The following is a 22,500-nucleotide window of genomic DNA, read 5'->3' on the forward strand; positions in this document are numbered from 1 at the left end:
CCTCGTAGTCTCTATAAGCCACTGCAATGAAACAGGTTAGCACATAGTCAATACATATATGAAATGGGTTAGCAGTGCACGAGGCTGAATTTTCGAACGTGCAGCGTTTAAAGGGATTCATTGATCTGCATTGATTTCTAGTCCGCGCGGCATCAAACCGCTCGCGTGAAGCGAGTTGATCCGTTACTTGGATTAAAATTTTAGCCACTTTAACTCTTCACCTGTTGCTTTTAGCATTTTTTACTGAGTGATAGATGCCACACTTCTTTGGCCATATCTTTCAATTTCATCGGACCCCATTTGAAAGACTTAAATACAACCCAGAGGTCTCGTTCAACGAACTCCTTATAAACGATGATTTAAATGATGCTTGAGGAGGCATATATATATATATATATATATATATATATATATATATATATATATATTTATATATATACTGTATATATATATATATATGTGTGTGTGTATGTGTGTTTGTGTGTGTGTGTGTGCGCGCGCGCTTGGTGAAAGATTAAGAGGTTGCTTTAAAGGGCAGAGAGGCATAGCTTGGCCTGTATGTTTTTGAAGGGAAAAGTTATTGGATGGAGACGGTCTAGGAGCGTTGAATAGAGTAGAGATTGGAAACAAAATATAAATGTTTGTTAAAAGTCATGTCAGTTGCCAAGCAACATAATTAGGAGAAAACAATACAACTTCTATGGATCAGTAAATTTAACACAGAACCCAAGTATTCGGATAACTGCTCTTGAATCCAGCAGCAGCAAAAAAAAAAAAAAAGCTGGGAAAAATCGTAGTTGCTCTGACAGATTTTAAGGTTTAAAGGCCACCATGAGTGGCAGGGACAAGGGTCAGTGAAAATGCCCTAGCAAGTAGGACAATATCATAGAAACTGACTTTATACACATGATCAGCGCGCAAGCGCCCTCTCCACCCAAGCTAGGACAAAGGAGTGCCAGACATAAGCTGCTAATGACTCAGCAGGTAGACATATAGGCTCCCTCAAACCCCACACTCTTAGCCCACAAGAATAGTGAGATTGCAAACACTACAAGCATTATCGAACTTGAGTGGGGCTCGAACCGCAGTCCGGCGAGCTTCAGGTAAGGACGTTATTAATAGGCCACCACAACTCTAAAGGCACAAGATAAAACGCCTGAAATATGGGAATTGATATTAGAATGGGAAAAGTAATATAAGTTTTAGCACGTGTATGTAAATCCGTTAAAATTTATAAAGGTAAATAGTTCCTAAGTAGGTTTAAACCAGATTCCTTAGTGTAATTGACTTTCAAAAACGTGTGGTTTATATCTTGTTGCAGACTACTAATTCTGCTACTGGGCTATAGTATAGTATTGGTATACAGGGCTTTCGTGAGATTTTAGGATTAGTGGTAGGAATAAAGGAATGCAATCGTGTTCCTTTTATGTATGTACGTGTTCGAGCTGTTCACTTTAGTATTACTCAAGTTTTTCCTAATCCCTGGTAAGTCCTTTACTATCGATTTACCCCGTATGTCTCAGAATCTGTAGATACTATTCCTGCATTCTCTCTCTCTCTCTCTCTCTCTCTCTCTCTCTCTCTCTCTCTCTCTCTCTCTCTCTCTCTCTCTCTCTCTCTCTCTCTCTCTCTCAAATCCGCTGGTTGTCACGGCGTAGGTAAAAAATAAAATTCCAACTAATATCTTGCAAGGCAAGTTGTAAATGCAAGAGAATACAATTGCAATAAATAACACAGCTTACCCAGCAATTAGGTGTGAAATCAAATGGTTGCAATTTTACATGATATTGCGGTGTAATGAACAGATAATTGCCTTTCTTTGTAATAGCCTCATTACCTGCTGTGTTTATGAATTTGATTCACTTTAGGCATTTTTAACGGTCCAGTGACTTTTAACCTTTGATTTGAGTGCGGTCGTTTAATCTGTTAATATGATGCTCGTCATATTGACCGATTGTATTACCAATATGTTGCCTCTGATCTAGAAACTCTGTGATTAATTGATGTGGATGATTGGAACCGCTATTTTATGGATCAGGATATACTTATTCGTGTGTGTGTGTGTGTGTTTGTGTTTTTATGTGTGTTTGTGTGTAAAATATCCACGTATACGTGTTTACGCAATGACCCTTTTTTCTTTTTTGCATCTCCCCTGCATAATTAAGAGCAAGTGTCTGGCTATATATATATATATATATATATATATATATATATATATATATATATATATATATATATATATATATATATATATATATATATATATATATATATATAATGTTATATATATATATATAATGTGTGTGTTTGTGTTTGTGTGTATTCATACCCTGATGAGATGGGTTCGATATGCGTTTGCGTGCACATCTTTCTAAATATTTAGCCGTCTTTTTGACGGGTCACGTATGCTAGTTTATCTATCATATAAAACTTTAATTTTTCGTAGTATTTGCGTATTTACTTTGCCATTTCTTTCGGAAAATTTTGACTTGGTAGAATTGTAAAGTAGTTCTTATTAGAACTTATTTACATAAGTAAGAGATTGCAGTATTTTTTGCTAGTGTGGTGCATTCCCTTTTCACTTACCTTGCGCATTTGAGTGTATGAAAATTCACGCCAATTAATAAATGTTAAGGTCGAAGGTCAAGGTTGATGTCAAGGTTAAGCAAAAGGTCAAATTCTGGTCATCAACCAAACGGCCACAATTTTAATTGTAAAGTAATGAAACTTGCAAGGAATTGTAAACTTATGTAAAGCGCTGTTATGGTCGAAGGTCAAGGTCGAGTCTAAGGTCAATGTCAAGCAAAAAGTCGAATTCCGGCCATCAACCATACTGCCACAATTCCAATCAGAAAGTAATGAAACTTGCAGGGATTTTAAACTGTGATGTAAAGAGGTGGAAATAATTGATTGATTTAGGGAAAGGAACGTTGTTTCGAGAAATAAGTTGCCATGGCGGAGCTCTGCACTCTGAGTGCTTTTCTAGTTATTATTATTATTATTATTATTATTATTATTATTATTATTATTATTTAGTAGTAGCATATGCCTTGCACACTACGAAAGGGGTGAGAACATTTTATTAATCAACTAGAACTTGAATTTTTTTTTATGATGGACTGCATTGTGCTCTCTCTCTCTCTCTCTCTCTCTCTCTCTCTCTCTCTCTCTCTCTCTCTCTCTCTCTCTCTCTCTCTCTCTCTCTCTCTCTCTCTCTCTCTCTCAGAAAAATACTTGCCGACAATAGTACCTTGCTTAACTGATATATTATCTGGCAATCACACAAGAGGAAAATTTATCAAAGAAAGAGAAAAAGAAATAGGTAAAAGTTGATTTTTGTAAACCATGAGCACATTTTTTTGTCATATTTTTGCGATATATTGTGTTTTATTGTCATTAAACACCTATATTTCCAAACTTACCTACTTATGCATTATTTTTGGAGTACTTGGAGTTTGATTTTTGTTCAGTCATTTGGCCCAAGGCCTATTATAGATCTTGGTCTGTCTTATTTTTGATCAGGTGGAAATTAAGCTACGATTTGTAGTCATGATGAATGACTTTAGAAATCAATGGTTTCTTCGAGTCTCGACCAGTGTTATTTTAATAATAATAAACACGAGGAAATAATAGCCGTTAAAACTGATGGTGACATAAGAGAGGGTCAAAACTAAAGGGCCCATATCATTTCAATTATTTTGCACATTTATGGAAAGGCCAGTGTTGGGAGAGGCTTGTCCTAAGTTGAACTTAAAAGTCTGAACGGGGAATCAGTTTAAAGGTTTAAAGGCCACTCCTGAATGGCAGGGACAGTGACATTGTCCTAGCAAGTAGGACAATGCCCTAGAGACTGACCATATATACATATGATCAGTCCCCTAAGCCCCTGACCAGGGAGGACCAGGCAATGGCTGCTGATCTCTCAGAGGGTAGAGCTATAGGCTCCCCAAACCCCTATTCCATAGCTCACTAGGATTTTTATTATTATTATTATTATTATTATTATTATTATTATTATTATTACTTGCTAAGCTACAACCTCATTTGAAAAAGCACGATGCTATAAGCCCAGGGACCCCAACAGGGAAAATAGCCCAGTGAGGAAAGGAAACAAGAAAAAATAATATATTTCAAGAACAATGACATTTAGATATTTCCTATATAAACTATGAAAACTTTAACAAAACAAAAGGAAGAGAAACGAGATAGAATAGTGTTCCCGAGTGTACTCTCAAGCAAGAGAACTCTAACCCAAGACAGTGGAAGACCATGGTACAGAGGCTATGGCACTACCCAAGACTAGAGAACAATGGTTTGATTTTGGAGTGTCCTTCTCCTAGACTCTAGAGTCTAGAGGAAAGTAGCCACTGGACAATTACAGTGCAATAGTTAACCCCTTGGGTGAAGAGGTTGTAGCCACTAAAGGAAGTAATAAATTTGAGCGGGACTCGAACCCCAGTGAAGTGATCACCAGTCAGGGACGTTACCAAATAGGCCATCTGGTAGCTATCGTTGTTGCGTTGCACAAATAAATGTATGTGGTATGTATACGGTCTCATGGTCTCATGTATTGAGTGTGTATATGCGTACCTCATAGGCTTATTATTAACTTTGTAGGTTGGCAATTTTTAAATAATCTCGGTCGATATTCCAGTTGATATTTCAGTTGTTGATTTCAGTATGACCTCCACTATAAGGAAAAACAGAGCCCACGTAAATCGATTATTTATAATCCAGCCTTTACTTGAATGTTGGTTTTTTATCGTAAAGCCGCTTTTGATCAATGTCACTGCTAATTTAAGCTTCCTTTGTGTCATCATCAGCTCTTGATGAGAGAGGATCCCATATGTGGCGTTCAGTTTTACAGTTGTGAGTTCAGGTTTTGAGATGAGAGGGAATATCACCAGGCAGTGATACCAACCCTTGTTTATCAAACCAGCAGTTCTCAGATGATGTTAAAGCAGAGATAAACAGTGACTAGAAGGGCACTCCGTAGAGAGAATGCTTTCGGGCCGAAGGCATGCGCCATGAAGGCATTCCAGTCTGGCTTTGCTCTTACCTCCACTGCGTACTTGTACTTCGATGTATTTTCTTCTGAAATATGGATTTGTCCTTGGAGTCATAACTCACATGTCTACCAAGTTTCGTTGAAAATAGTTCAGTAGATTTTTTGCGTAATATTGTTCACAAACAAAAAATAAACTAACAAAATATTTGCCCTTTACTTAATAGTGCGATTATTTTGAAAGTACTGCAACGTACTTGTACTGTACTTTGATGTACTTTATCCAAAATGTTAAGAGATTCATCTTTGGGTCATTCCCAACATGACTGAAAGTTTTGCTGAAAATCAGTACAGCAGTTTTTTATGCAAAGTTGTTCACAAACAAACAAACTAAGAAACAGGCGACAGGGGTGAATACATAGTCTTCGCAAAATAGTAATGGCGAAGGCAATGAAGGAAGTACCAAAGAAACAAGCTTTTTGGAGAAAGCTGGAGACAGAATACGAGTAGCTTATGGAAAGTTGTTTTTTGTGAGCACTGCTGTTTGTTTGTAATATCTGTTACCCATAGAATGGCCGTCTTCAAACAAATCAACTGAAGAGTAAGGCCGGGAGCACACTAGCGACTCTGTGGCGCCACAAAGCCACGCCACGCCTGTGGCGGGGATGAGCGACAGAGAGCCACAGTCGCTTGCCACAGTCGCTAGTTTGCGCGGCAAAGCTTGGAAACCTATGGGAGACCACATCCCCGCCACACGATGCTGTGGCTTTGTGGCGCCACAGAGTCGCTATTGTGCTCCCGGCCTAAGGCCCGTAATTATCCTTATCTTGGTTCAAATCAGATGAAGAGCATACCACCCACTCCCGAATAAAGTTAGCCCGTCCGTCCGATTCAAGGTATTCTCAATAAATTAACATTAGTAAATAGATAATTTCATAAATGAATAATTATCGGATGATAATCATGAAATTGTAGATTGTTCTCAGATGGATATATCGGAAGGTGACGAAATATTAGTCATGGATGTGTGAGGATTCGTGTAACTTATGGTTTTAATGAAATACCCAATTTATTGGAATTCCAGTAGATTCCTGTCACAGTGCACCCTACCATGAGTTTTATATTCATTTGTATGATGAAAAACCTTTACCCCCGAAGCTCTGTTACAATGTCTAAATCGGAAAGATAAAATAAAGATTATAGTAATATACTGTATAATGGAAGGTGTCCATCTACCGACATGAAATGATTTTGTGAAAAATTTGCTGTTACTATGCCACCTCGTATTACTGCTCTTATACGCATTGGTTATCCAAATTTGGGTAGATGTTTTGTATACGTTTGGCAGTGTACACAGAGGCCAAGTGTAAGGAAGCCCGTCTTACTCTTTCACAGTATACATACTGTATAATTGGGCATTCATTTTGAAACACTTGAATGTTGTGTAGACCGTGATGTTATTCCCCCCCCCCCCTCTCTCTCTCTCTCTCTCTCTCTCTCTCTCTCTCTCTCTCTGTACATTTGAAATGTTAATATACTTGAGTGGGTGTTTCCGAAAGTGAAGCTTGAAATATCTTCAAGGATATTTTTTTGTGTATTAGAAAAGGATTTTAATAATTATACCAAGAGAGGCACCAGTACATCTGCAAAATACGTATGGCCTCTCTTATTACAAAATATGATTGTCTAAAGTACCCTCCATAGAATTTGGTCAAGAGGTTAAGTACCCGGGAGCATGACAATTGCGTGCATTGCCCCTTCAATTGCGCTCAAAAACATTACCATTCTGACCATCTTTCCAATACTATTGCGCAAAAAAAAAAGAAAAAAAAAAAAAAAAAACACCTTAAAGACTTGATAAAATTTATAGGTAATTAGGTTACTTTGATAGTGATCCACTGGGATGGTGTGTGCAGTACCTCCATGTACCGGTTGCCAGAACAGAGGAGCAGTGAGATCAGAGTCAATACAGATATTGACGTTTATTAGTGATTGAAGCGAGACACGGCGGAGTAAAAAAATATCTGATGGACGTGATATAAACTATGGATAATTATGATACTTTTTCTTATCATAACTATCTGCAGTAGGGCGGTCTGACAAAAAATGACGAAAGAAAAATGGGAGAAAAGAGGCACACAACTGGAATAAATTTCAGCCCGCAATCCTAATGCTACTGAATCCCTGAATGCTTGCAAATGTAATACCCTCGGTACCCAACGACGACCCTTCCATTCCGGTGTCAGTTTGACAGTTGACTCCTTGTTACAAGATGTTATTGGGCTCCCCGTCATGCTGTCCAGACTGCTAAGTGGTTGTTTGTCACAGAGTCGGGTTTCATTAATTATCAAGTTGATGACGGGGAAGTAGCGGCACTGTCTGGGGTAACAAGATGCTCTCCTTAACGGTGCTTGCCTGAAGGGAACAGATTCAGATAAGTCATCATCCTCTCCTCCTACGTCTATTGACGCAAAGGGCCTCGGTTAGATTTTGCCAGTCGTCTCTATCTTGAGCATTTAAATCAATATTTCTCCATTCATCACCATCTACTTCACGCTTCAATTTGCCCAGTCATGTAGGCCTGGGTCTGCCAACTCTTCTAGTGCCTTAGCAATCCATGTTTGTCAACGGTATTGGTTTGGAAATCAGTCTGATGATTTAGCTTTTTGCACTGCGAAGTTGATGGAGCTTCACGTTGCTGTATACAAACCTGGTTTAAAAGTATCATGAATAGTTTAAAGGAGGTGACCTTTACACTGCAGATTTAGTTGTCGGGGATGTTATGAATATTGTGGTAATGTCATTAATTCCATTCATGATGTCAAGAAAAGAAAAAAAAATTGTAAAGAAGCATAAAGCCTCTGTAGGCCTTACTTTTATCAACTCCTTATTCTTTTCTCCTTAGAGAATTTGTCGTTTTCATTGATTATAGATTGTCTTTTCTTAGAGTGACTACAAAAGGCAAATATGTTTGCGGAGTTAATATGATACCAAACAGTAATTTTTCACTTTAATAAAAATTGTTTTACATGGGATGTTCTGTCCATTATAGAATTTCCAAACGCTGTCGGTCTGACATTATTATTATTATTATTATTATTATTATTATTATTATTATTATTATTATTATTATTATTATTATTATTATTATTATTATTATTATTATTATTACTAGCTAAGCTACAGCCCTACTTGAAAAGCAGGATGCTGAAAGCCCATGGGCTTCAACGGGGAAAAATAGCCGAGTGAGGAAAGGTAACAAGGAAATAAGTAAACTACGAGAGAGGTAATAATCAAAATAAAATATTTTAAGAACAGTAACAACATTGAATTAGATGTTTCATATATAAACTATAATTCTTAAAAAAAAAAAAAAAATAAAAAAAAAGTAAGACACAACAGCGTGCCCGAGTGTACCCTTAAGCAAGATTGATTCGAAACGCTGTCTAATGATATCCTTGATAAAAGAATTCATTAGTTCTCATAATGATTAACAAATAGGTTATTAGCGAGAAATTATGATTTTTTTTTTTATTTTGGTTTCATGTCGTCTTATTTTGAATGAAAGGTATTTTAGAACATAAGGTTGTAATCTTGATTACCTGAAAATGTTAGCCATATAGTGTGAAGGTTAAGGATATTTTATATTTAAATCTAATTGGAAACAGTGAAGTATTTAGGAGCATTATGTAGCATTTATCAACGCCAATTGATGATTTTTTTTTTTTTTGCGCAGTTGTGAATTAGTGGACCAAGCGAATGAACATAAATTTGTCTGTAAGCTAAAAGGATAGATGTGTTTGTGAACAAAAGGTAAAAATTTGCAGGTGTAAGTTAAGAGTCTGGGAATAGAAAGTAAATACCAGTGAATAATAAAAAAGTAAAATTAATATTGAAAATCTTGAATGAAAAGTTTTGAATGTTTCTGATCGGTGAGTAACGTCTGTGAATTGAAAGTGAAGGTCGGTGGGGGATTTTTTTTTTCAAGTGTTAGCGAGTGGAGAGTAAAAACTCGATAGAAATTTTAGTTGTGTGAATGGAAGTATAAATCCGATAGTGAATGAAAAGTGAAAATGTTTGAAAATTATCGTGTGGACGATAGTCAGAATCTTTACAAAAATTCGCGTGAATGATAACTTAAAAACCTAAAAAAAAATAATTTTAGTTAAAAGCTTTTTGTGAGTAAAGAAAAAAACCATGTGAATGATAAGTAAAGACTATGAAACTCGTCATTCGAGTAAAATTCTTTTCGTGAACAAAAAAAAAAAAGTCCATATAACAAGTAAACTAGAAAAGCACTCTTGAGATTGCAGACCTCCGCCACGACAGCTTATTTATCGATACCAGCTTGCCTTTCCCAGCATCAATTTAGACCGTAGGCATATTTAAAGTGTATGAAAACCATGCGCTAACTTGTGGTTATGGTTACCGTTAATTGGGTCGACCTTCTGCTTGACCTTGACTTTGACCTTTGACCTAAGACTTTCAAATTTGAGTCACTTCCACGTCTCAACGTAACAATTAATCCCTGAAAGTTTCACCACTATGAGTAATGAGTAACAATGTGGCCAGGAAGTTGTTCACAAACAGACAAACGGACAAACAGACAAGCAGTGACCAAAACATAACCTCCTCTTAACTTCGTTGGCGGAGGTAAAAATCTATGAAAAACATCATGCGAGTAAAAATCTTTTCGTAATTAAAAAAAAAAAAAAATCCATGACTGAAAATTTATTGATAAGTAAAAACTTTTATGAAAATCTTCATGCGAGTAAAATCTTTTCATGAATGAAAAAGATACAAAAGCAACTCGTTCCGTTGCTGCCACTTTCTTCTTCTATCTTCCATTCCATCTGCCAATGTGGTCGGATGGTCCATGACGAGTGGCGTGGAGCATCTTCCCGGAGAAGTTTTTGAGATTATTTGTTGCGTTGTGGCGGTGACTTGGAGGGTCCTGCAAGTTCTTTGGGGGGGCTAAGAAGCAGCAGGTATTGATCTTCCGCTGGATAAGTTAAGGCTTTTAAATATCTCAGAGGGAGTCTCGAAGGGATCTCGGATGTTCACTTCATCCCCCTTCCCCTGCGAAGGGCTTTTCACTCTTTCATTAAAGTCCCATGAGGTTCTTTCAAGATTTTTCGATTGGTCGTCTCCAGGGGCTTTTGCATGGAAGGGTGTGCGGAAAGATTTAACTTTCAATTTCCTTTTCTTTTTTCTTTCTTTCTTTATCTGGTTTACATGGTAATTGTTTTTTTATGAGAACATTCTGTAAATGAAGTAGGCGGAAAGTCACAATATTAGATAGAAAATATGATGTCAAAAACTTGATGGCTGGAATGATCATTATTGTTTTTTGAATTCCAATAATTAAAATAGAGGTCAAAGTAATTTAAGGTTACCATGTGCAAAATACAGTTGTGTTGACAGTATGTAGGCTGCCTCTTTTAAATCAAGGTTTGGGTCCTTCTGAAAACACCTTTTCTAAAAAATTTTATTTTTTCTCAAGGCAATTTTAATAGATGTATTTGACATGTCGAGATCAACATTAAATGATTTTATATTGCTATTTTTAACAGGAGTAATTTTATTACTTCGTTAATAAAAAGAGATAGCAGTATAAGCCTTAGCTTGAGTAAACTTTGTTCAGTTCTGTTAAGATATTTTTTCCTACGCTGCTAAAAAAAAACTAATTTTAACAGGAAATTCTTCATAAAAATCTACTGTTTATATTTCAGTAAAATACAGGCGACCGTAATCTTACCCTACGTTGTTATTATCTTTTACGGGTTGGTGACCATAATATCACTCCTTTACGTCAATATATCCGTTTATAAAACGGTAAATGCCTGGCAACGTTTATTTAATGATTTCTACCGTTTTTTACGGCAAATTTTTAACAGTGTATGTAATGATTGTCTTATCGAACACTGCTTGTTCTGTTGTAATAACTTGAACACCAATATATAAATCGAATAAAAGACAAGCGACAATTGGATGCCAGAGAGTAATAACGTTAAATAATGGGTTAATCGAAAGTACTGATTTACCACTTTGCAATTTCCGTACACACCGAACCAACTGTGTATGTTTACGAGGGACGTATATTGGCCTGCGGTATTGTCTGGATTTCCTTGAGCATCCGCCTTGTCAACCGTTTAAAGGGATTTCGTAATGGTATCTGTTACTGCCTTAGGGGGGAAACAAGAGATTAGATAAGAGACCTTCAGCTTTCTTTGAATTCATTCGAAAATATAAGAATATTTCTTGGAGGAAAAGAAATGGAGAGTTATGGATATTCTTTGAACGTACATGTGGGATATGTAAACGGCAAAAGTAGTTTCATTGAAATTTCTTTGGTTAAATAGAAAATCTATTTACCTTAAACGACTGTACTAAAATGTATTTGCCGTTAGAGCTTATAATTATATATACATACACACACACACACACACACACACATATATATATATATATATATATATATATATATATATATATATATATATATATATATATCATCAGCCGTTTCTATTTCAATGAAGGACAAAGACCTTGCACATGGCCTTCCGCACACTTATGTTTATAACCTTTCTATGCCAGTTCATATCAGCAAATTTTGTTATCTCATCAATTCAACGTCGCCTTTGTTCGCTTCTGTTTCGTTTGAAAATTGTAGGGACCCATTCTGTTATTCATCTTGTCCAACTAGTATTCTCTCTCTCTCTCTCTCTCTCTCTCTCTCTCTCTCTCTCTCTCTCTCTCTCTCTCTCTCTCTATATATATATATATATATATATATATATATATATATATATATATATATATATATATATATATATATATATATATATATATATATATATATATATATATATATATATATATATAATGTATGATTTATTTTGTAAAACTCCAACAGTGCTTTAATTTCCCGGTCTGGTTTAAGTACCCAGGATATTTTCCGTTTACGAACGAATGCACCAGAGACAAAAGAGATAATTCTACGAAAATTGATGTTACTAGCTTTTAAAATTGATCTTGACTTCACCCCCCCCCCCATTTCCAGGAAAAGCAAAACAAGATTGCTTTGCAGCTGCGACTGTGAATTCAGGAGAGGAGGTGGTACTGATGATGAATAATGGCGTATCGAGATACAATATTGACTGAAAAGACAAGCACGCGTTGTGTTACTTTGAAACACCGTTCTATGTTTAGGTGTTGTTGCAGGAACCAGTCAGTGTGGAAGCACAGGCTCCAGAAATTGCCATACGTATGAGAACAATGGGCATATATTATACTTATTCGAAAAATGAACAATTACTATACTTATGAGAACAATGGACAGTTATTATACTTATGAAAACAATGGGCATATGCTATACATTTTAGAATAATGAACAATTACTCTACTTATGAGAACAATGGACAGTAACTTACTATACTTATGAAAACAATGGGCATATACTATATTTTTTAGAATAATGAACAATTACTATACTTATGAGAACAATGGACAGTTACTATACTTATGAAAACAATGGGCATATACTATACTTATTAGAATAATGAACAATTACTATAGGCTACTTATGAGAACAATGGACAGTTACTATACTTATGAAAACAATGGGCATATACTATACTTATTCGAAAAATGAACAATTACTATACTTATGAGAACAATGGACAGTTACTATACTTATGAAAACAATGGGCATATACTATACTTATTAGAATAATGAACAATTACTATACTTATGAGAACAATGGACAATTACTATACTTATGAAAACAATGGTAATATACTATACTTATTCGAAAAACGAACAATTACTATACTTATGAGAACAGTGGATAATTACTATACTTATGCTAACAATGGAAATATACGACAATGAACAATGAACAATTCCTTTGCTTATGAGAATAATGGACATATACTATACTTATGAGAACAATGGACAATTCCTATACTTATGAGACCTATGAACAATTATTATTCTATATTTATGAGAATAATGGACATATACTATACTTATGAGAGCAACGAACAATTGTACTTATGAGAACAATGAACAATTACTATACTTAAAACATAATGGGCCATTACTATATATATATATATATATATATATATATATATATATATATATATATATATATATATATATATATATATATATATATATATATATGGGAACAGTAGCCAATTCCTATATCTATGAGAACAACGAAAAATTTCTATTCTATTTTTATAAGAATAATGAACAAGTGGAAAACTATCCGTTATTCATGCAAAAGTAAATTGAAATTGCTTATGTGAAAACCGTAAAAAAACGTTGGTAAATTCAAATCAGACATAATGCCAATTAGACTGCTGATTGAAAGGACTTTAATCGATGAGATTTTTTTGAGAAATTCTTTGATTAAAAAAAGTGATCTCATAAATATTTAGCATTTGACAGATATAGTCTCTCTCTCTCTCTCTCTCTCTCTCTCTCTCTCTCTCTCTCTCTCTCTCTCTCTCTCTCTCTCTCTCTCTCTCCGTTTGAATTGGAGATAAGTTACATTTAAATGTCAAATTTTGGCAGGAATCCCAATCTGTTCCACTACAACAACAACGACAGCTGTAAATTCACGTTTATTTAAAACATTCATACGCGATATATGCATCCAGCTCTGGGGGTGTAATCGTGGGAATTGGAAATTTGACGACCTTTTGTTTTAGCCCACAAATGACTCCTGTTTTTAAACGGTACTCTCCCCTCCACCCATTTCAATCGATGGTGGAAAAATGAGTGGAAAAATGAAATCATCGTTTCATTATTCTTTTGTTTGTTTTTTCTTATTCCTTTGATATGACTCATATTTGAAAGATAGATTTTTGATCTGAGTTGCATCTGTAGCACGCTTAACTAGGTCAACGATGATCAGTCCTTTTTCAGGAAGCGATAACTATTAAAATGGTTCACAGTATTCCAGCAAGCACATTGGAAACGTCCCTGCCTGGCGATTACCGGACAGGGGTTCGAGTCACCCTCAAAATCTTTAGTTTCCTTAGTGTCAGCAACCTCACCATCCTTGTGAGCTAAGGATGAGTGGTATGGGGGAGCCTATAGGTCTACCTGCTGAGTCACCAGCACCAATTGTCCTAGATTGGATGCTGATTATATGTATATATGGTCAGTCTCTAGGGTATTGTCCTGCTTGCTAGGGTAATGTCACCGTCCCTTGCGTCTGCCTTTTCTGAGCGGCCTTTAAACCTTTAGAGTACGCTTAGAATAGACTTTGATAGAGAAGCCCTCACATCAGCTTAAGTAATCCGGTCGACAAGAGTATTATGCGATGCAGTTATGAACCTGTATCACTTCATTAATTTCATGATTATGTGAACCGGAATAAAACCGTAAGATAGAACCAAAATCGTAAATTTTAACTCAACATTTGCACTCATCATAGAAAGACTTGTTTCTACTCCATAGGGAATTTTGTTAATACTTTGCCTATATTATTTTCTGTTTGGCCTACCCCGTAACACTCTGGTTATATCCCTTTAATCTACCTAAAAAAACCATGTCAATTGCCGTGATTAGAGGCTATGGGACAGCAACGTCAATTTGATGAATTTTCCCCTAATTTTTATTTGCAGTCTCCTAACTGAATTAATCCGATCTCATTTATTATAAGTAATGACCCTTTTTCCAAAGATTAATTGGAAGGTTTTGATTAGGAATGATAATAGTTTTAGTTAATGATGCAATACAATCTTGGCTTACCTTATTGGATGTTTGACTTTGATCAAGGAATCAAATGGTGATGATTCGCGCAACGGTTGGTTTCTGTTGAAGCTCCTGATGTTGAGCGAAATAGTTTAAGAATATATATTTCCTCTAATAATTAATGGACCTCTCAATACCTTTAGGTACTTGTTGACCTTAGGATGAGCCTGGTAGCATGGATGTTGACCGAGGTACGTGCAACCAAGGACTTAACCTCACCAAAATTCACTTGCCATTTATTCTATTCTACCTCGGTTCTTTCTTCGTTACTGCCATTTTACTGTCAAGCCTCTTCTGACTTGGCCTCATAGTTTAATTCTAGGTTTTTACTTTGGATGAACATTGGTGCTGAATGGCAATACAAGCCTCTGTTTAGCCTAAATTCATGAATCTAATCATCTCAAGCAAATGATATCCTATCAAATTGCAACTTCATTACCTTTACAAAGGAATAGTTGAAATAGACCCTATATATAATCAAAGGGAATGCAAATATAAACACCAGATTTATTAGTAAGGGACGAATAAGGAAAAAAGGAGTCAGACACTACAGAGATCTTTGGCAACAAAAATCATATGAAATGTAAAAGCATTTTTTTGTGATAAATATTCAATTTTTTTATAGCATTTATTTCAGAGCTTTAAGAATCTTATAAGAAAAAGTAATCCCAAAGTTCATACATAACCAGTAAAATTGCGGTACATTCATGCAAACTTCTATTAGTTTAGCTTGCAGGAGTCTTTTGATTTCAGAACTGGAAATATCTAAAGAGAAGTCTTTATATTAAAAGCTGAATGGGAAACGTGACTTAACGGTTCGTCTTAGGTAACCCGCTACACTTTGTAGCTGGAGTAAAGAAATATTGATTGCACCTTTTCAAGATATTAGGACCTGTAGCTATAAAGAAAATTTTGCAAGACCATATAGTAATTAGTCTGTGAGTTTTCTTGTAGAAGAATTCATCTCTTAGGACTTTTTGTATTGTCTTGTATCTTATACTATTGTATGCGATCCGTCAAAAATGACGGGTAAAGGTTTAATTAGGAATGCTCGTGGACGCACCAGATTTTTTTTTTTTTTTTTACTGGATTTTTGTTTTCATATTTTCTATTACCATACCTACTGACTATTCGACTATATCTTTTTCCCTTTATTATCTGTGAATTTGCTTTAGATTTTACCATAGCTTGCTATACCAGGAAGAAGTTACCTCGTTTTTACTCTGCTTCTTAACGCATTTTAGTCAGATATTGAGAAGTTCTGCTTCTTAACGCATTTTAGTCAGATATTGAGAAGTTCTGCTTCTTAACGCATTTTAGTCATATATTGAGAAGTTCTGCTTCTTAACGCATTTTAGTCAGATATTGAGAAGTTCACAAACTTCAAAGGTATCTAAATTAGTTTAGCTCTCCTCATTTCCATCTTATGGCGTTTTGAAGTATATAATATCTGCTCTCAAATTACTGACCCTTTCTTTGGGTATATTGTACATGTCGAATTTGCTATTGTATGTGGTGCGTCTTATTTTAACGAGCGACCTTAACAGTGATCGTGACTTTTCCAATTCTCGTAGTAGTAATTCAATCTCCCATTACAGTAAGGTTGTTGCACTAGTTTCGAGAGAAACGAGTTCTATTTCAGCCTTTTGTCCAATAAGGTACTGATATTTCATCGTTTTCTTTAACTCATTGACTAGATCGTAAAATTAAATTCAGCACCTGCCATACTTTTAATGGAAGACTACTGATGTGGTTCTTTTTTATCTCTATAACTTCATAGAGAGTAATTTTTTTCTACTAATATTTTTTCTGATTATCACTAATTGCATCAGCTCGATAATAGCTAACACACTATAATTCCAATAGTTTTCTTTTGAAGTTTCAATGCCCTACAGGATCAATTTTCTTCTTTCTCCGTGCGGTTATGTAGTAAGGTAATCAGCTGTAGTAACCATTATGAACAAAATTATGAACTTGAATAGGATTTTTCCAAATTTTTCATTTTACGGTTTAGGTAGTAGCCATACCTTCAAGGAATAGAGAACGCTGCTTCATGAGAGAAGTGATATTTGTTAATTTCTCTCGATTAAGTCAATTAATCGAAGGATTATCGCTTGCAATAGATAGATTATCGAACTTGAATGAAGTTTTCCTTATAATTTGTTCAATACTAAATCTCGTAATGGTTCTTTTATAATCATATAAATAAATTCTTAGTGTAACTGCACGAAGATTATATGGAAATAAGCTACAGGTGGGTACTGTGTAATTAATTTTGGTTGCAGAGATAAATATTAAATTTTTTAGGAAGCCGTTTTCCGAATTAACGGTCCACAAACAGATTAATAAATGCATTGTAATCCATCCAATGAGCAAATTAATTTGCTGTTCCCTGCTGGGAATAATTAGCATCACATTATTTTTCTGTGATGCTTGCCATAGTGTTCCGAGTGACAGAAAATACGATCACTGTAAATACGGGCATATGCAAGTACCAGTGTATATATATTCTCCCCTATATGATAAAGAACAAGTGTTTTACATATATCATCATAATTTTTTCCTGTCACGCTGAACGGTGGAAGAGAGGGAGTAGTCATACCCTGGTGAGAGGGGGTACCCCGCGTGGTACACTCGGAAACCACAGTCTCCCACAAATTGTAGAACCAGTGGGTTGTAGTTAGGAAAGAGGGAAAGGGTGGGAAGGGTTGATTTCGTTTGCGTGCATATATAAATATTTAGCAGTTATTTTTGACGGGTCGCCTACATTAGTATATGTACAGTATATGTTGTAATTTAGATAGGTATATATTTTGTGGAGGGATGTGGTACCCTATATGCCCTCCTTATGAAGGGACAATCAGATAGCGAGGCATGAGTCCGGGTGCGAGAACAGAACAATTACGTTAGAAAAGGATAAAGGTGCATTGTGAAAAAAATAAACATGTATATTATAGGCACATATAATTTATGTATGTACTTATAAACACATATATGTAAACACACACACACACATATATATATATATATCTGTATATATTTCCTGTCACATTCAGGGAGAAGAGGGAATAGCCATACCCTGGTGAGAGGCAATACTCCGAGAGGTATATATATATATATATATATATATATATATATATATATATATATATATATATATATATATATATATTTATATATATATATATAAAATGTATATTTATTTATTTATTTATTTATTTCCTGTCACATTCAGGGAAGAAGGAATAGCCATACACCAGGGAGAGGACATACCCCGAGAGGTATAATCGAAAACCACGCACGCTAACAAATTGCCAACCCAGGTTGTAGTTAGTAAAGGGGGTGGGGTAGGAAGGGTCGAATGTGTCTGTGCATACAGGTGATAAATATTTAGACGTCATTTTGACGGCTTCAGTACATTAGTGTGTGTGTGTATATATATATATATATATATATATGTATATATATATTATATATTATATATATATATTATATGTATATATATATGTGTATTTATATATTTATGTATATATTTATATATATATAGATATACAGTATATTATATATATATATATATATATATATATATATATATAAATATATACTGTATATATATATATATATATATATATATATATATATATATATATATATACTCTCTTTTTGATTTTGTCTATGTATGTAAGTATTTGGAGTAAACACCGACTTTCATTTTAATATTATTCCCTCGCATTTTCAGGTACGTCTATCATTGTTTCTTGAAAACTCCCCAAGAAAAAATCCCATTCATTTCTTCTCATGAGGTTTGAATCTACTCACTGTTATTTAGAGTGTGCTTAAATCATAACCACTTTACCTCAAATATCATAGCATTAAATTGTTTTATTGGTTGAAACTAGAATGAGCACTCTGTAGAGCGCATGCCTTCGCTTATATCATGTTAGATCTCATAAAATAGGCAATTGAATTATGCACATTTTGGCACTAGTTTCATGCAAATCAGATAGAAATTAGCCACGATATAGAAAAAAGAAGTTTTTTACCTTTACGTGAACTTGGCCTTGACTTTTGACTCAACCACTCCCAAAATCAAATTGTCCTTCGGTCATGGCCAATCACCCCACCAAATTTCATGAAATTCGGTCAAATAGCTTTTGAGTTAAACGAATCACACACACGCAGACAAATATACAAACTAAAAATGAATAGCCTCTACGCCTATCAAAACATAAGGCGAAGGGTAATAATTATACAGAAATAATTGGTAATTGTTTATTACCATATATGTAGCCTATGATTTTGTTATGCATGTGACATCTCAACTTCTCGATTTTCTCACACCTTCTTTTTCTTCTTCTTCTTCTCATCATCACCATCATCATCATCATCATCATCATCATTATTATTATTATTATTATTATTATTATTATTATTATTATTATTATTATCATCATCAAAGCTACAACTGCTGGAAAAGCAGAATACTACAATTGCAAAAGCTCTAACAGGGAAAACAGCCGAGTGAGGAAAGTATTTAAGCTGTTTACCGGGGAGGGCACTGTTGCGGTTGGTCACCACAGCGGGGGGTTGGGCTTGCCTGGCGGACGTTCTGGTGAGCATCTATTCTGATGTTACTGGTACTCGAACCAGACACTTTTACCTTACCTTGAATTCTAATTTTATTGTTTTTAACCTGAAATAACATACTTTATCCAAAAGAAAATTATACAAGTTTATGAGAGAGAGAGAGAGAGAGAGAGAGAGAGAGAGAGAGAGAGAGAGAGAGAGAGAGAGAGACAAAATAAATTTACAGATGATACAGTGTTTATATTGAACAATTAATTGTAGTAAAGCCAATTAATAAGCGTATACGTGTATGAGAGCCTTACCTTATTGCCTTATTCTATGTTTGGGTTCCCCCAGGTCCCTCAGTGTGAGGCACCTCGTATATCCACCAGAGAGTTGCTAATGCATCTTCCGGTGTATTTTGCATCTTCCAGTCTTGGATGGTCTGGGATGCATCTTAGGTGTTTATCGAGCTTATTCTTAAACACATCTACGCTCACTCCTGATATGTTTCTTAGATGAGCTGGCAGCGCATTTAAATAGTCGCTGCATTATCGATACTGGTGTGTAGTGGATTAATGTCCAGTGTGCCTTCCTTAGTTTTCTGGGTATAGTTTTGTGCACTTTTAATCTAGCTCAGCTTGCTCTTTCTGATATTTTTAGCTCCATGATGTTTTCAGTAATTCCTTCGATTTGTTTCCATGCTTGTATTATCATGTAGCGTTCTCTTCTCCTTTCTAGACTGTATAATTTTAAAAATTGCAGTCTTTCCCAGTAGTCAAGGTCCTTAACTTCTTCTATTCTAGCAGTAAAGGACCTTTGTACACTCTATTTGTGCAATATCCTTTTGGTATTGTGGGTACCATATCACATTGCAGTACTCGAGTGTACTACGTACATAAGTTTTGTACAGCATAATCATGTGTTCAGCTTTTCTTGTTTTAAAGTGTCTGATAAGCATTCCCATTTTTGCTTTACATTTAGCCAACAGTGTTGCTATTTGGTCGTTGCATAACAAATTCCTGTTTAAGATTACACCAAGGTCTTTAATTGCTTCCTTGTTTGTGATTGTCTCGTTATTAGGTCCCCTGTATGCATATACCAATCTTTCTCTGTTTCCATAATTTATTGATTCGAACTTATCGGAGTTAAATACCATCCTATTTATCTCCACCCATTCATATATTTTGTTCAGATCTCTTTGTAATGAGTTCCTATCTTCATCACAAGTAATTTATCTTCTTATTCTTGCGTCAGCGGCGAAACATCTCACTACAGAGTCTTTAACATTACAGTCTATGTTTGAGATCATAATAACAAACAACAGTGCAGCTAATACCGTACCCTGTGGCACGCCAGATATTACCTGAGCTTCATCTGATTTCTCGTCATTTGCAACCACTATCTGTTTTCTGTTTTGTAGAAATTCTTTTATGCATTTTCCTATCTTTCCCTTAATATTATGCTTTCTCATTTTTTTCTCTTAATATATTATGGTCTACCTTGTCAAAGGCTTTTGCAAAATCTAGATAGATCACATCTGTGTCTTTTTCATTTATCTTACTTTTATATATGTTTTCATAGTGTGCTATCAGTTGGGTTTGTGTACTTTTTCGGGGAACAAAACCGTGTTGACTTACATTAAACAAATTATTTTTAACGAAATGATTCATTATTTTCTTTTTTATTACCCTTTCATACACTTTCATAATATGTGATGTTAGACTAACTGGTCTATAATTGCTTGCCTCTACAGTAGTCTTGATCCACTTTTGAAAATAGGGGTTATATATGCTAATTTATGTTTAATATATATCTTGCTCATATCTACACTTTGTCTTAGCAGTATTGCAAGCGGCTTCGCGATAGTGTGTACAGTTTTTTTTTAACAAAATCGCTGGAACTCCATCTGGCCCGGCCGCTGATCCATTTTTAATTTCGCTTATAGCCTGCACAATATTTGCTTCATTAATATCTATATCCGTTAGATATTCACTATTTTCTTCTCTCATTTCTGTTTCATTATTGTCATTCACAATTCTTGGCGTGAATTCACTCTTATATTTTTCTGCTAATATGTTGCATATTTCAGTTTTTTATTCGTTAAATATTTCTGGTTTTTTATTCGTTAACCGTCCTTCAATTCTTAGAGGGCCTATTTTTAATCTCCCTTTATTCATCTTTTTTGCATAGGAGTAAAGTACTTGGGTTTTTTCCTTGATATTTTGAAGTGTCCTGTTTTTTAAGTCCCTTTCTTCATTTTCTTTCGATTGTATAATCTTTTTTTTTCTGCATTTTCTATCTTACTTTTTATTTCCATAATTTTCCATACATTTTTTTTCTTTTGCAAGATTTTTCTTCCACTTTCTAATTTTCTGAAATAAGATCTTTTTGTCTCTTGGTATGCATGTCTGATGAAAATTTTTTTTTTTTTCGGTACATATTTTTGAACAATTTTCTCCAGTATTTTGTATAATATATCCGTATTTACCGGCATATTATCACTTACTAATACAATTTTTCCAATTTATGTTCAATTCTTCATTTATTTCTGACCATTTTATATTCTTACCATAGAAATTATATTTTCCATATCCTTCCCATCGTTTTGTGCTTTGTTTTTCTCTGCGTTCACTTGCTTTGGAATGGACTGTTAATTCTATGACAATGTGTTCTGAAATTCCCGTATTATACACTATTATTTCTTTAACATAATTCACCTCTTTCATAAATACTAAATCTAGGACATTGTCCTTTCTTGTTGGAATGTGGTTTATTTGTTGCATATTATGTTCTAATACCATATCTTGAAGCTTTTCAAACTGTCTCTTATCTTCTGCGCTACTATTACTCTTTTTTATATGGATATATACAACCACTTTCTTCTATGCGTTCTTTCCAATCCACGAAAGTAAAGTTAAAATCTCCGTATAGGAGTATATTTCAGTCTTTATGGTTTCTACATATATGATCTATTTTTTCTATTATTATGTCAAACTCCTCAGTATTTGGGGGTCTGTAGACTACAATATTCACTAATTTTTCATATTTAAATTCTACCACAATCAATTCACATTCTGTGTTTCTGTATTTTTCACAGACTTTTCCTGGATTTATGTCTTCCATATATTGCTGTTCCCCCTTGATTCATAT

Source organism: Palaemon carinicauda, chromosome 44 (genome assembly GCF_036898095.1).
Source record: "Palaemon carinicauda isolate YSFRI2023 chromosome 44, ASM3689809v2, whole genome shotgun sequence".
Classification (NCBI taxonomy): Eukaryota; Metazoa; Arthropoda; class Malacostraca; order Decapoda; family Palaemonidae; genus Palaemon; species Palaemon carinicauda.